General features: G+C 41.8%; 2 long non-coding RNA genes across 2 annotated transcripts in view; one reads left to right on the forward strand and one right to left on the reverse strand.

Moving 5' to 3' along the window:
• Positions 1–12760, forward strand: part of LOC143437132 (uncharacterized) — a 21032-nt gene continuing 8272 nt past the window's right edge. The window contains exons 1-3 of the long non-coding RNA XR_013106785.1: positions 1–312; positions 1194–1249; positions 5304–5421. This is a non-coding gene — a long non-coding RNA (uncharacterized LOC143437132). The remainder of the gene's footprint in view (positions 313–1193; positions 1250–5303; positions 5422–12760) is intronic.
• The window catches only part of LOC143437133 (uncharacterized), an 11496-nt gene continuing 1326 nt past the window's right edge, over positions 2591–12760 (reverse strand). Inside the window, exon 2 of the long non-coding RNA XR_013106786.1 lies at positions 2591–3916. This is a non-coding gene — a long non-coding RNA (uncharacterized LOC143437133). The remainder of the gene's footprint in view (positions 3917–12760) is intronic.

The following is a 12760-nucleotide window of genomic DNA, read 5'->3' on the forward strand; positions in this document are numbered from 1 at the left end:
CAGAGGGGTCAGGAAGAGCAGTTCCGCGTGAGGATTGGGCGGTGGCGTGTCCCATGGAAACGGAATCCAGAACTGCAGCCAGGGTCTTGCACGGGGGCGGAGCCGGGTCTTCCCCAGGCGCCTGCGCCTGACCGGCTTCCCGGCGCCATTTTGTCCCGGCAGCAGCAGCCCGCAGCTCTAGCCCATTTTCTGCGTCTAGAGGGAAGGAAGCGGACCCTATCCGGTAGGTCTGTTTCAGTGCGGCACCGGTTTGCCCTTCACCCCGGGACAACGCCTAGCGAAGGGCGGAGGAGTCGCGGAGTCGTCCGAAAGGTCTGTCGGTGGCTCTAGGTGTCGGGTGGCCTTGGGGGTGGCGCAGCTCTGGGAGCACCGGAAGCGAGGGCGGCCATGGGAGCCGCTGTCCGGCGGCGGAGCGCGGCTGGGGCCGTGGAGGAAGGGGGCGAGGTCGGGGGCGCACGTGCGGTTTACTGAGGCGGTCCTGTGCACCTCTGCGCCCGGGATGGCGAAATTTTGCTGACATCCTTCCTCCCGGAATAAGTCTGACTCCATGTGACATGCATTTCGGAATTGCGGTCTGTGGATACCAGGGGCCCAGGGGGGCAGCCTCCCTGGTGAAGACTGAGGCGGGGTGGTTCCTAGAAACGTCCTGCGTGGGGAGAAGAGGTGTTTCCTCTAACTGAAGCTACGAGGAAACGGGGAAGCTCTGGGTTTCGGAATGCTGAGGAAAGTGTCCGCCGGGACAGACGCCGCTGCCACTATGACCTTAGACAAGCGCCTCTTGTCACTGCTTGAGGTGTATGCGGTACTGTTATTTCAAAGAAAGTAGTAATGGTTCTGGAAGGAACGAAAGTTTCTTAGATGAAAGGATTCTCTGGATCGGATAGACGTGGGTTCAGTCGTCAGCACATTGTCGGGTTAAATGACACGAAACAACTGGATACCAGCGTATGCACTAAATTAAGACGTGACATGTTAATCGCACTCAACTTGCCCGAGTACGTCTTAACTTAAAGCCACATCAACTATTTTAGTTGTATCTTTTTTTCAAAATGTATTAAGATTGTGAAGTGTATTTTGGTAGTTTTACTAAGTCATACCTATCTTGTTAAATCTGACTGCTTAGTTTGGTGATGCAGGAAACGAGGAAATCATTGAGTAAACAATCGATTGAGGTTTTTTGTTTGTCTTTCTAGAGTTGTGCTGAAGACAACAGACACCTACCTCCATGACAGCCCAAAGTATCACAGAGGTGAGTCTTCATGTCTGTTGAAATCTTGTGAGTCGGGGCAGGGGTATGCTGAGGTTCTTTGGAGACAAGTACTAGATGGCTGTGTGACTGTTGTTGAAGGTGTTCTGTTAGTTCGAGCTTTCGAATGAGTCAGTTTAATTAGCTTCCTGATGTCATGCCGCAGAGAGAGCCACAGATAAAACCATCCTTAACATTTACGCTCACCAGTTCTGGCCTTCTCCTTTCTGGGACTTTGGTTTTTTTAGACAGGGTTTGGTAGTCCAAGCTAGTCTGGACCTTGTGATGGCTTTCAAGCAGCCAGGGAGCCATGGGTGACCTTGAACTGCTCTCTGCCTCAGCTCCATAGAACACCATGCCCGACTTTTAGACTTTTTAACACTCAGTACTTTTAAGTCAGAATTTGAATGTCTTCCTAATTTTGACCCCCACTCTGATTTAAAAGTCTCTTGAGAAAGGTCTGATGAGTGACTGTGTAGGCAGGAAGAGTTTGGCTTTCTGTTGTTTTTTAAGAAAATTAGATGTATACTGCTGACCCTCCCTGGTGGTAATTGCCCACACATTATTCCACTATGAAGTTTTAGATATACATAATTTATGCCAGTGTGAGTGTGAAAATTAATGAAAAATAAAAATCTCTTACAGTCTCTCCACCAAAGTAGAATAAAGTTTATTCTGTATCCATGGGATTCAGAATTTTTTTTTAAATAATTTTCTTTCTAAAAAATAAAGATGTGTTCATTTTGTTACTTTTTTCCCCCCTAAGAAAAACATTGGGCCCTCTGAAGTAGCTTCTCTATAAAGCACATTCCATGGATATCTGGGATAGATGAATCATGATTTAAGCTTTGGTTTGCTGCAGTTGAATGAAGGCCCTTGGGCAGCATGACAGGCAGGTAACCTCCAGTGAACTACTCTCAGCCCCATATATCTTAATGCTAGAGAGCTTTCCTGTTTGTTTTTCTGTGATAGCAACGATAAGCCACTTGAGTTTTACAGAATGCTGTGCTTAACTAACATCAGTGGCTGAAATTTCGAGTCTTCTTGGTTTTATTTGATAGCCCTGGCTCCTCTTTGGAGTAGATTGTCAGAAGAGAGAATGAAAAGGCTTTCTGCAGGTGTGTGTGTGTGTGTGTGTGTGTGTTCTTGCTGCTTATTTAGATAGAGTTACTTTTCCCTCCCTTCTTAGCCATGTCTCACTCTGTTCCCTAGGCTGGCTCAGAACTCAAGACTCTTTGAGTCCCCTACCTCAGCTTCCCACCTAGTGAGGTCTGCAGGTCTTATCCCTATTGCACCTGGCAGAATTGTCACAAACTACAAGCTACACATACAGTAAACTTATAGTTTCTCAAAAGATTTTATTTTTTATTTAGGAGTAGTTGAGGCATTACTACATTGAAACATTTTGCTACACAGAAAATGACATTTTTAAAAATTTTTATATGATTTTACACTAAAAGTTTATGTATACACATATAAAAATTTATAAAATTTTATACTGTAGCTGTCTTCAGACACACCAGAAGAGGGCTTCAGATCCTGTTACAGATGGTTGTGAGCCATCCTGTGGTTGCTGGGAATTGAACTCAGGACCTCTGCAAGAGCAGTCAGTGCTCTTAACCCCTGAGCTATCTCTCCAGCCCCAGAAAATGACATTTAGGGTAACTAAAAACATTATTCCTTAGAGTCTTCCATAAAGCCTCCCACACTTCTGTGAGTAGATCCTTTCAGGATTTTGGTAGCCTTTTAGGACACTTTACGTAATTTGTCACCCTAATTCTTTGACAGACATTTGGCTCTTTTCTAGTTTGAGACCCTATTTGCAAAAGGCAACTATTTTGAATCACTCTTAATCATTTTGTACCTCTATATGTATAAACATGAATTGTATGTATATTTGTATACAAAATAAGTAAAATAATAAGATCCTAAACTATAACAGGAATTCTTTTCTAAAAATGTTTGAACATCTTATCTTGGTCTTTAGTTTTTTAATAATATAACTTAACTGATTTTTGATTGTTAATAATATACAGATTTAAGGCTAGGGAAATGGCTTAGTGGTTAAAAGTCTTGCTGAACCAGCATGGAGCCCTTAGTTCAACTCCCCACTGTGCAGCTACAAAGCTGGCTGTGAGGCATGCCTGTAGCTCCATTCCCAAGTGAGTAGAGGCAGAAGGAGTAGAGTAGAGGCCTCCATGGCCACCCAGTGTAGCCTGTTAATGAGCTTACAGTTTTAGTAAGAAAACCTGTTTTAAAAAACAAAATGGAGAGTGATACAGGAAGACACCTGACATCATCAGTCTCTTGGTCTTAGTGCCATACGTGTTCACTGTACACACAATATGGAGATTGAGAAAACCCATTAAGGGTAGATCAGATGGGCCAGATAATGCAAGCCTGCCGCCCAACACTTTGGAGGCAATATAGACTTACAGAGGCTACCTGAGCCCTGAATAGTTTGGTTTTAGTTGTCATCATTGAGCTAATTACAATAGGTTTGGTAACAATCACACTTTACTGTACCCTCTCTAAGAAAGGTCAGAAGAAAGGAAATCTCTTTGTCCTTGTCCCTCACATTCACAGGAAGTAGACTTAGATAAGGAGAGGTCCTGGCTTTTAAGTCACTTATTTTACCTTCTGCTCATTCTTCCACGGGAATTCTTATATCTGCAGAGAGAAGTGAATATCTTAAAATAGATATTTTTAGCACATAAACAGTAAAAATTTCAAAACCTATATAGAAAACATTTCTGGATTGATTCTAAAGTGAAGAATAAGACTCTGTCAATTAGTAGTAACAGACCCAGCAGAGATTATAGTGCCTTACACTAATGCTGAAATTACCTTATTATGGGTAATCAGTGAAGGTTGGCAAAGAGCTTGCATTAATTTTGGGGGGAGAAATTAATAATAAATACCTCAAGCAAGCAACTTCAGTTTATAAAAAGAACTAATTGGGTTCTTCTGAGTACAGTAAGAGGAACAGAAGTTGCTAAAGTTCCTACGTTTTATGTAGATGCCAATAAGTTAGGAATGGTGGGTTATAAGTCATGAGATATAAGTAAAGTCATCAAGAAAGACCCATATACTTCAGTTCAGAAATCAAAACTATATGCTTCTCTCGTGAGTGTTAGATTTTCCAGAATCCTTTAATACAGTCACTGGCTGTCAGTGTGCAAAAAAGAGTTGCTTAGCATATATAAACTGCTGAACTTATTCCAGATGATCAGAATTAACAGATCATCCATGATATATAATCCATGTGCAGTCACATACGGGTTTGCCAGAACCATTGGCACTAGGAAATCTGTAAACTAATTAATAGGAAATGTATTAGAAACTTGAGTTTTTTCATAAAAGGCATTATATAAATAGTAGAAGTTTAAAGAAAAATTTTTCTGTAACCTGATGACAAGCCAAGGAAATTACAAAAAATTGTCTTGCTTTTTTTCTGTGTAATCAAGCTCCATTACCTGCTGGAAGTAACCTAAAGGTATCTAAGGAAATGAAATTTGACAGGCGGATGTGTTTGATTTTACAGAGTTTGAAAAATTAAAGTATGTATGTCATACTGTTGATACCTTTTCAGGATTTTAGTGGGCTTCTGCCTTAAGTTCTGAAAAGGCTGATTTTGTAATAGCACATTTATTAGGCGTGATGACTATCTTAGGGTTACCTTTACTAACTAAAACTGATAATGCTCCATCGTATGTATCCAATAAAATGTAGCATAAAACATGTTACAGGCATACCTTTACAATCCTATAGGTCAAGCAGTTGTGGAAAGATCTAGCTGCACTTTAAAGGAGATGCTTATAAAATAGAAGGGGGTATGAGTTCACCCAGAGATAGATTACATAATGCTTTATTAATTTTAATTTTTAAAATTTTTTTAATGTTAATGAGACAGGTAGCACAGCTGCTGAAAACCACTAGAGTTTAGATACGACTGTTGAATAAAATCCGCCTATGTACTTTAAGGCTGTGTCAAGCTCAGAATGGAAGTCAGGAAATGTGTCGCATCGCATAAAAAGCTATACTTTTATTCCTGCAGGAGGTGAAATGCTATGCAGTCATTCAGAGTTAATTAAGATCAGGTCTGAGCCTGGAAGACCTCCAGAAAATCTTAGCTGCTGATGAGGAAAAAGAGACCCAGAAGAACAAGAAAACAGGTGACTCTCGTGCTGGTCTCCTTGTGTGGGAGCAGCTCAGGAGGCCGGCTGAGACATGACTGTCTGTAGTAGCCAGCCATCCTTTGATACTTCATGAATGGGGATCTATAAGACCCTATTACGGTTTGCTTATGCAGTCCAAGCAAAGAGCAGAGACTCATCTTTAGCTGATTTGTGCACACTGCACATTCCTTTCATGTGTTACTGCAGAAACGTCCCTACAGTGTTACCAGAGCTGGGGCAGGAAGTAAGGGTGGAATTCCTTATCAGGCAAGGATGCAGACTGATGCAGAAGGAAGCAGGAGGAAGGCGGAGCTGAGAGCAGGCAGTGAGCCACGTGGAGACATGGGATGGTGGAGGAGTCAGGAGAACTTAGTAGCTAGCTGAGATTGTTCAGCAAAAGACCAACAGCTTTAATTTTCTACAAAAGTCAAAATTATCAAAATTTAATAACTGTGGAAATAAACTATTTTGAAAGAATAGTTCATACATTTCATTGAGAATGTAATTAGCTGGCCTGTTTGGTATGGTTTATTGAAAAAATAGAGATTTTTTTTAATGCTTGTTTTCCCCTTTTTTAAACATTATTTCAGGGGCTAGTGGGCATGTGCCACAGTACAGTGGGTGGAGTTGTAAGGACAGCTGTGGTCCTCTCCATCTACCGAGTAGGCTCCGACCTCAGTCTCAGGTCATCAGCCTAGCAGCCAGCCCCTTCCCTACGGTCATCTCCTCATTTCTGGACTTTCCTTCTTCTAAACACATCTGTGTGGTTCCGTTTTCTGGGTTGCTCGGACTTTTTTTTGAGATAGGGTTTCACTTTTCTGGGCTCAATTTTTGAATAAGTTTCTATTTTTATTATAGAAAACTGAATAATATGTTTTGCGTCTTTGAGGTAAAACATGGCTCAAAATTAAAAGAAGTCTGTCTTTCAGAATGACATTGACTTTTGTTGTGGGAAAAAGAACCAAAGTGCTTCAGTTCTAAAAGACGTAAGATTTGCTACTTGTACTGAACACTTTGGTTCTGTTCCGTAATTTTATATCACCCTTCAGTAAGTGAGATTGGCCATGCTATGTATGTATGCCTGTGCATACATGAGGATTTGTTGAGAAGTAGAATTGAGGGGTTTTTGATGGGATTAGATAATTGCAATCAAACTTTTATTTTGGGTACCAGGGATATAGGTCTTGATTGTAAGAGTCCTTTACCAGATATATACAAGGATCTAGGTTCAAAAACCAGAACCAATTTTGTTCTTAATATTTAAAGCATAATCTATGGTGTATGTGTGGATGTCGATACGATTTTTTTCTTTGCCCTGTTGGATCTTGTTGTTTTCGGGACCACATGAACAATGGTTTTCATTCACTCGTAATTCAAATTAGAAGGACAGCATATTTCAGGATCTGGATTAAGGTAGATCTGGGTTATTTAATGACATTCCTCCAAAGATGTATGCCTAGGGAGCTGAGTGTGAGTAAGATATGGAACGTGATTAAGCATAGAAAGTTAATATAAATACTTGAAGGGACTTGAATAATTGGATTTGTTTGTTTGTTTGTTTTAGTTTTCGAGACAGACAAGTAAGCTGTCTTGGAGTCCCTCTGTAGATTAGCCTCAAGCCCAGAGCTTCTCCTGCCCTTGCCTCTCCAGTGCTGAGATTAAAGGCAAGAACCATCATAAAAGGAACATTAAGCAAGCAGAACAGAGGGCTTGTTATAGCTGGCTTATAATGCATGTGAGTGTATACACAAGATCCTCAACCGTATTTTCAGTACTGTGAAACTGGTCAAAGAAAAAGACAGGGAAAATGATGTTAGTGTATGAAGGCCTTTAGGGATAATGATCTTAAGTCATTCAAGTTAAGTGGAACGTTGTGACTAAAAATGATTGAGAAAAGCTGTTTCACCTAGGAAACTCACTGAGAAAGGATGCCTAGCAAAAGATGAGATCAGAGAAGCTCAGCGGCCTGTGTTGTCAGGAGCTGCTGGGGTCAGCCGTGCACTGCAATCATAGTGCACACTTGCCCTCTGTAGATTTTTAGATGGCTTTGAGTCTGAGGTATGAACATAAATTAAAGGTGAGTCTTATTTTTTATTGTTGACTTTTGTTTTGAGATATGGTTTCACTATTTAATAGCTTTGACTGGCCTGGAACTCACTATTGTAGACCACGCTAGCCTCTAATTTACAGAAATCCAGCTGCTTCTGCTCGTAAATGCAGGGATGTAAAGCATTGGTCATCATACCCATCTTAAGATATATATTTTTTGGCTTATTTTCTCAGCTTTATAAGTTATACACATTTTCTCTAATCCTTCATTAGCCTTTTTTTGTCTGGGTATTTTTGTTTTTGTTTTGAGACAGGGTCTGGCATTGTTGCCTTAGTTTCCCTGTGGCCCTAGTGCTAGAGTTACAGGTATGATCCACTGTATCTGTCTTGCTTTTTTATTATTTTGTTTTTCTTTTTCATTTTTTTTTATTCTACTGATCCTCATTTCTATTTTGATGTATTCTATTGTCTGCCTATGTCAAGGATTTTTCTCTCCCATCCAGTGACTTGACTTGGGTATGAGTATGAGGGCACACTTCAGGGACTGTACATCCCCTCTGTCAGGCAGTAACTGTATAAATACTGTGAGGAGAAGTGACGCCCCATAAGACGCTGTCCCTCCTAGCAAGATGTTGACAGACCCTATCTTGTTCACAGCTTGAGTAGAGGATGTCACAGCTACTGCAGCGCAGGTCAGTGTTTCATACGTCTTGGCTTCCTCTGGTTCTTACATTCCTTTTTGCCTCTTCTGTCATGTACCTGAGCCTTGAAGTGGGTTATATAAATGTCCTGTTGACAGAGCACTCAACAGTCACATACTCTCAGCATTTGCTTAGCAAGACTTCCCAAAGACCTTGGAGGAAGAATAAGGACCACTTTGTGGTCTAGTCTCTGCCAAAATGCTTATCTGTGACCTTGCTTCCTCTACATTCTAGGACTTGTAGAATCCCACCGTATAGTTTTAAAATAGCCAATGAAATTATATGTTGCCATGTATGGGAAACAAACAAAAATCATATAAAAGGCTGTAAACAGTTCAATATAGTCTGTGCTACCACAAATAAAAGTTGTTTTCTTAAAATAGCCTTGGTGTCCAGTCTCTTTGTTCAGAATCCCACATCATGGTGGTGTCACTTCCTTTTCACCAGGCTGAGACCTGGTGCCCATCCCACATTGCCAGGGTAGAGACCCCTGGGGCGCAGCAGAATTTTGTAAGTCCCAGGAACCGGAAGAAGGAGAGACCTGATCATCTCGTGAAACCCCAGGACTTGCCCAAGTGCTCCAGTATAGGTGGGAGTTGCACAGTGGCTCAGATAGAATGGTAGGCTAGAAATGCGTGAGAATGTCTGGATGAGACGGTCAAGGGACTTGACCACACAGGCCAAAGCAGTAGTCAGGTCAGCTCCAGTTACATGGTGACCTCGGTCCAGGTAGCCATATTGGGGTTCCAAAACGGGGATTTCTTTTCTTTTTTTCTTTTTTTTTATTATTTTTATGTGTATGAGTACACTGTCACTCTCTTCAGACACACCAGAAGAGGGCATCAGATCCCATTACAGATGTTTGTGAACCACCATGTGGTTGCTGGGAATTGAACTCAGGACCTGGAAAAGCAGTCAGTTCTCTTAACTGGCTGAGCCATCTTTCCAGCCCAGTCTGGGATTTCTTTTTTATTATTATTATTATTATTATTATTATTATTATTATTATTATTATTCCATTTATTTACATCTCAAATAATATCCCCCTTCCTGGTTACCCCTCCACAACTCATCCTGCATCCGCCCTCTCTCCCTTCCCCTCAGTCTGGGATTTCTTAACCACTAAAACAAAGAACCTGAAATATCCGCAAGCGGGGAGCAGCTAGTATCGAATGAAGCAAATGTTCATCATTTTTAACCCTCTCTGCCCTCTGTGAGAGCCGTCACGGGGACTCAGAATACCCAGATCCATTCCCTTACGTTGGCTGTTGGCTGGGTATATGTAGTTCTTTCCTACCTACAATGCTTACACGTCCGATTAGAGGAAATTTAAACTATGCTGGCAAAGACAGTAAGTAGTTAAGAATGTGGACCAGAACCCGAGAAGCCTCCTGTGAAGATTGCACCCTCGTCAGCTCCCTCTGAGGCCACACCGTCCCCTGAAGGCTACTAGACTCTCTTAACTAGAAATCACACCAGAACTGCCTCCTTTAACTTCATACATTCAGGTTTGAAAGCATCAGAAGTCCAACCAGTAATACTACTCTCTGCAAAGACCACCATGGTACTTAACCATTGTTGTAAGGAAATTCTCAAGAGCCTTTGAAGAAATCTAGCAGGCCCTTACTAAAGGGCCTGGCTTGCACTCCCAAACACAGCATAGACTTTCCCTTTGTATGGACACACTGATGCCATAGTAGGTTTTTAATGTAGATGCTAGATTCTTGATTTTCAAGACTGGCCACCATCCCTTGAAGCAGTTGTACTGCTTGTGCCAGGATTTACCCATCTGGCCTCACAGGACTGACTTCAGTGGAGGGAAGGGTCAGGATTGGCTAACCAGTGCCAGGCTACTCAGATATCAGGGAAAGTTTTCATTTGACGGCGTTACAAAACTTTGACCTCTCAACTTTGCTGCCCGTTGGGTCAAACCAAACAGATCATGACTGCATTGAGGTCATAAATGACCTGTTTTTCAGCTGGTCTTTTAACAGACCGGCCTCTTAAAAACTCCGATGTACAACAGTCCATTGATGGCAGTAACTTTGTCAAGGGAGGTGAACCCTTTACTGGTTATTCTATAGTGGCACTTAATTCTACCAGTATGGTCCAATCCACCAAAGGGGACTTGAACACAAAGGGCAAAATTTAACCTTCCTGCTGGCTAAGCATGAACATCTGGAGCAACAACATGCATACAGAGTCTATGCCTTCATCTCCATGCACACAGGGCCCTAATTAAATAAAAGGGCTTGATTAGTTTTGAAAGAAAAAGACAATATGGCAGGGAATCCTGGACCACTCAGAGGCTACACCAGTCTCGAAAAGGGTGGCCATTGTGCACTGTTGGGAATACCAGAAGAGAGTTTCCCAGGAAATTGTACAATCCAGGGGCAAAACTGGTAGCTTCCAGCTCTGCACTATTTCCCACCCCATTGGCCAGATGGGACCATAACTGCTTGATGCTCAGAATGGAAGTTATCTCACTGGTGATGGTGAGTTCAAGGATGAGACTAGCAATCCCTGAAGCTACCACTCCTGCTGTGAAACAAGTCCATCATGGAACAAAATGTTAGTGGATTTCACTGCACTGTCTCTGGTCTGAGGCTACTACAGATACTTGTTAGTCTTTGTGTGCATTGTCTCAGGCTGGGTGGAAGGTTTTCTTAGTCATATGTGAAAGGCTTATGAGGTGACCTTACTTCTCTTAAAGGAGATCATTCCTCAACTTGGAATTTCTATCAGTTCAGGAGCAGACGTGTTTGTGGCCAAGATAGTATGACTGGTGATAAAAGGGTTAAAGATCACCTTGATATTAAATAGGGCATAAGGCCCTCAGAGCTCTGGGCTGGGGGAGCATGTGAATCAGACGTTGAAGCTACAGCTAAGCAAACTGTCAAGAGACAAACTGCTCTTAAACTGCAGTCATTGTTGCCAATTGCTCTCTTTAAGTATTAGACTTAGACCTACGGAACAGAATTCTTTCCTTAGGAGACTCTTTATTGGTGCCCTCCTCCCATTATTAGCATATGGGGAGGTTAGGGTGATACCACTTTAAGATAACACATGAAGGTACTTGACTCAGTCCTAGCCATGATACATCATAGATGTTGGAGAATCGGACCCCCTTGAGCCCTATAATGAACCAGGGTACTTGAGTCTGGCCTCTAGAATTTGCCTCCTAAAGATTTCAGTGATAGGAAAGACTTGTCTTGCTGCACAGGAACAGTGATTGAACATTCCATTTGGAAGTTTAACATGCTTGGGTCAAAGGTTTTTTTGGGGGGGTTGTTTTGTTTTTTGTTTTTCTTAAGAGACAGGGTTTCTCTGTGTAGCCTTGGCTCTCCTGGAACTCCAAAGACCAGCCTGGCCTCGTCGAGCTCTGCCTGCTTCTGCCTTCCTGGTGATGGGATAAAAGGCATGCACCACCATCCATGAATGGATAGAGGGAATCTTGGGACAACTGTTCCCCCATTTACATGTTAAATCACATCATCGGATTACAGGAAGTTTTTGTGATTATAGCCAATGAAATAGCAAGGGTTCTGATATTCTAGCCAGACAATAAACTGAAATACAGTGCCATTTACCAAATTTCATTGGCTTTAGACTCTTCACTTCCTCTGAAGAAATTGTTATGGAAAATTCAACCTAAGCAACTATTGTTTAGAAATAGATGATGGAAAAGTTACTGAAGAGATGACATGAAACGAGGGATGTTGCTCATACGCCACAGGCTTGGAATGGCTGGAGCCCACAGAGCTTGTTTAGAGGATGGTCTTCAACTTGGGGGCAGTTCCAGTCCTTCCTACGTGGCAGGCCTTCAATATTAGGGGTTTGTGGGAGCATTCACTTGAAATCCTACACTGCAGAAATGGAAATTGAAGTGCTGCAGTTCACTGGCCAGCCGTTCTAGCCTAATTGGTGGGTGAGTTCCAGGCCAATGTAAAACCCTCACCTAGCCGGGCAGTGGTGGCACACGCCTTTAATCCCAGCACTTGGGAGGCAGAGGCAGGTGGACTTCTGAGTTTGAGGCCAGCCTGATCTACAGAGTGAGTTCCAGGACAGCCAGGGCTACACAGAGAAACCCTGTCTCGAAAAACCAAAAACCAAAAACAAAAACAAACAAAACAAACAAACAAACAAACAAAAAACCCCTCACCTATGGATTTAAAAACAAACACCCTGGCAAATCACCTAAAAAGGAAACCACTTGAGGAATTAAGCCATATTAAGAACACTAGGGATAGAACACCTGAGACTATTCACACATTAGGAATTTTATTAATTGTTTCTTGTTTTATCAAAGGGATTTTTGGATAATAAATGATACTTTACAGATCTTCACTGTTGCTAGTAGTAAATTGTAAGAAAAACTTGGTGAAGACTGAAGGGATATTTTGTTTTTGTTTTTTGTTTTGTTTTGTTTTGTTTTTGCCATTAATTGGATATATAGGCCATATGTCTCAGAATGCCACTGAGTTCAGAATCTCATTTTCTGTGCTTGGTTACTTTTTAATGTCAATTTGATGCAACCTAGAGTCACCTCAAAAGAAAAAAAAAAACCTCAACTGAAAAATTGCCCT

The sequence above is a fragment of the Arvicanthis niloticus genome, chromosome 23 (assembly GCF_011762505.2).
Source record: "Arvicanthis niloticus isolate mArvNil1 chromosome 23, mArvNil1.pat.X, whole genome shotgun sequence".
Classification (NCBI taxonomy): domain Eukaryota; kingdom Metazoa; phylum Chordata; class Mammalia; order Rodentia; family Muridae; genus Arvicanthis; species Arvicanthis niloticus.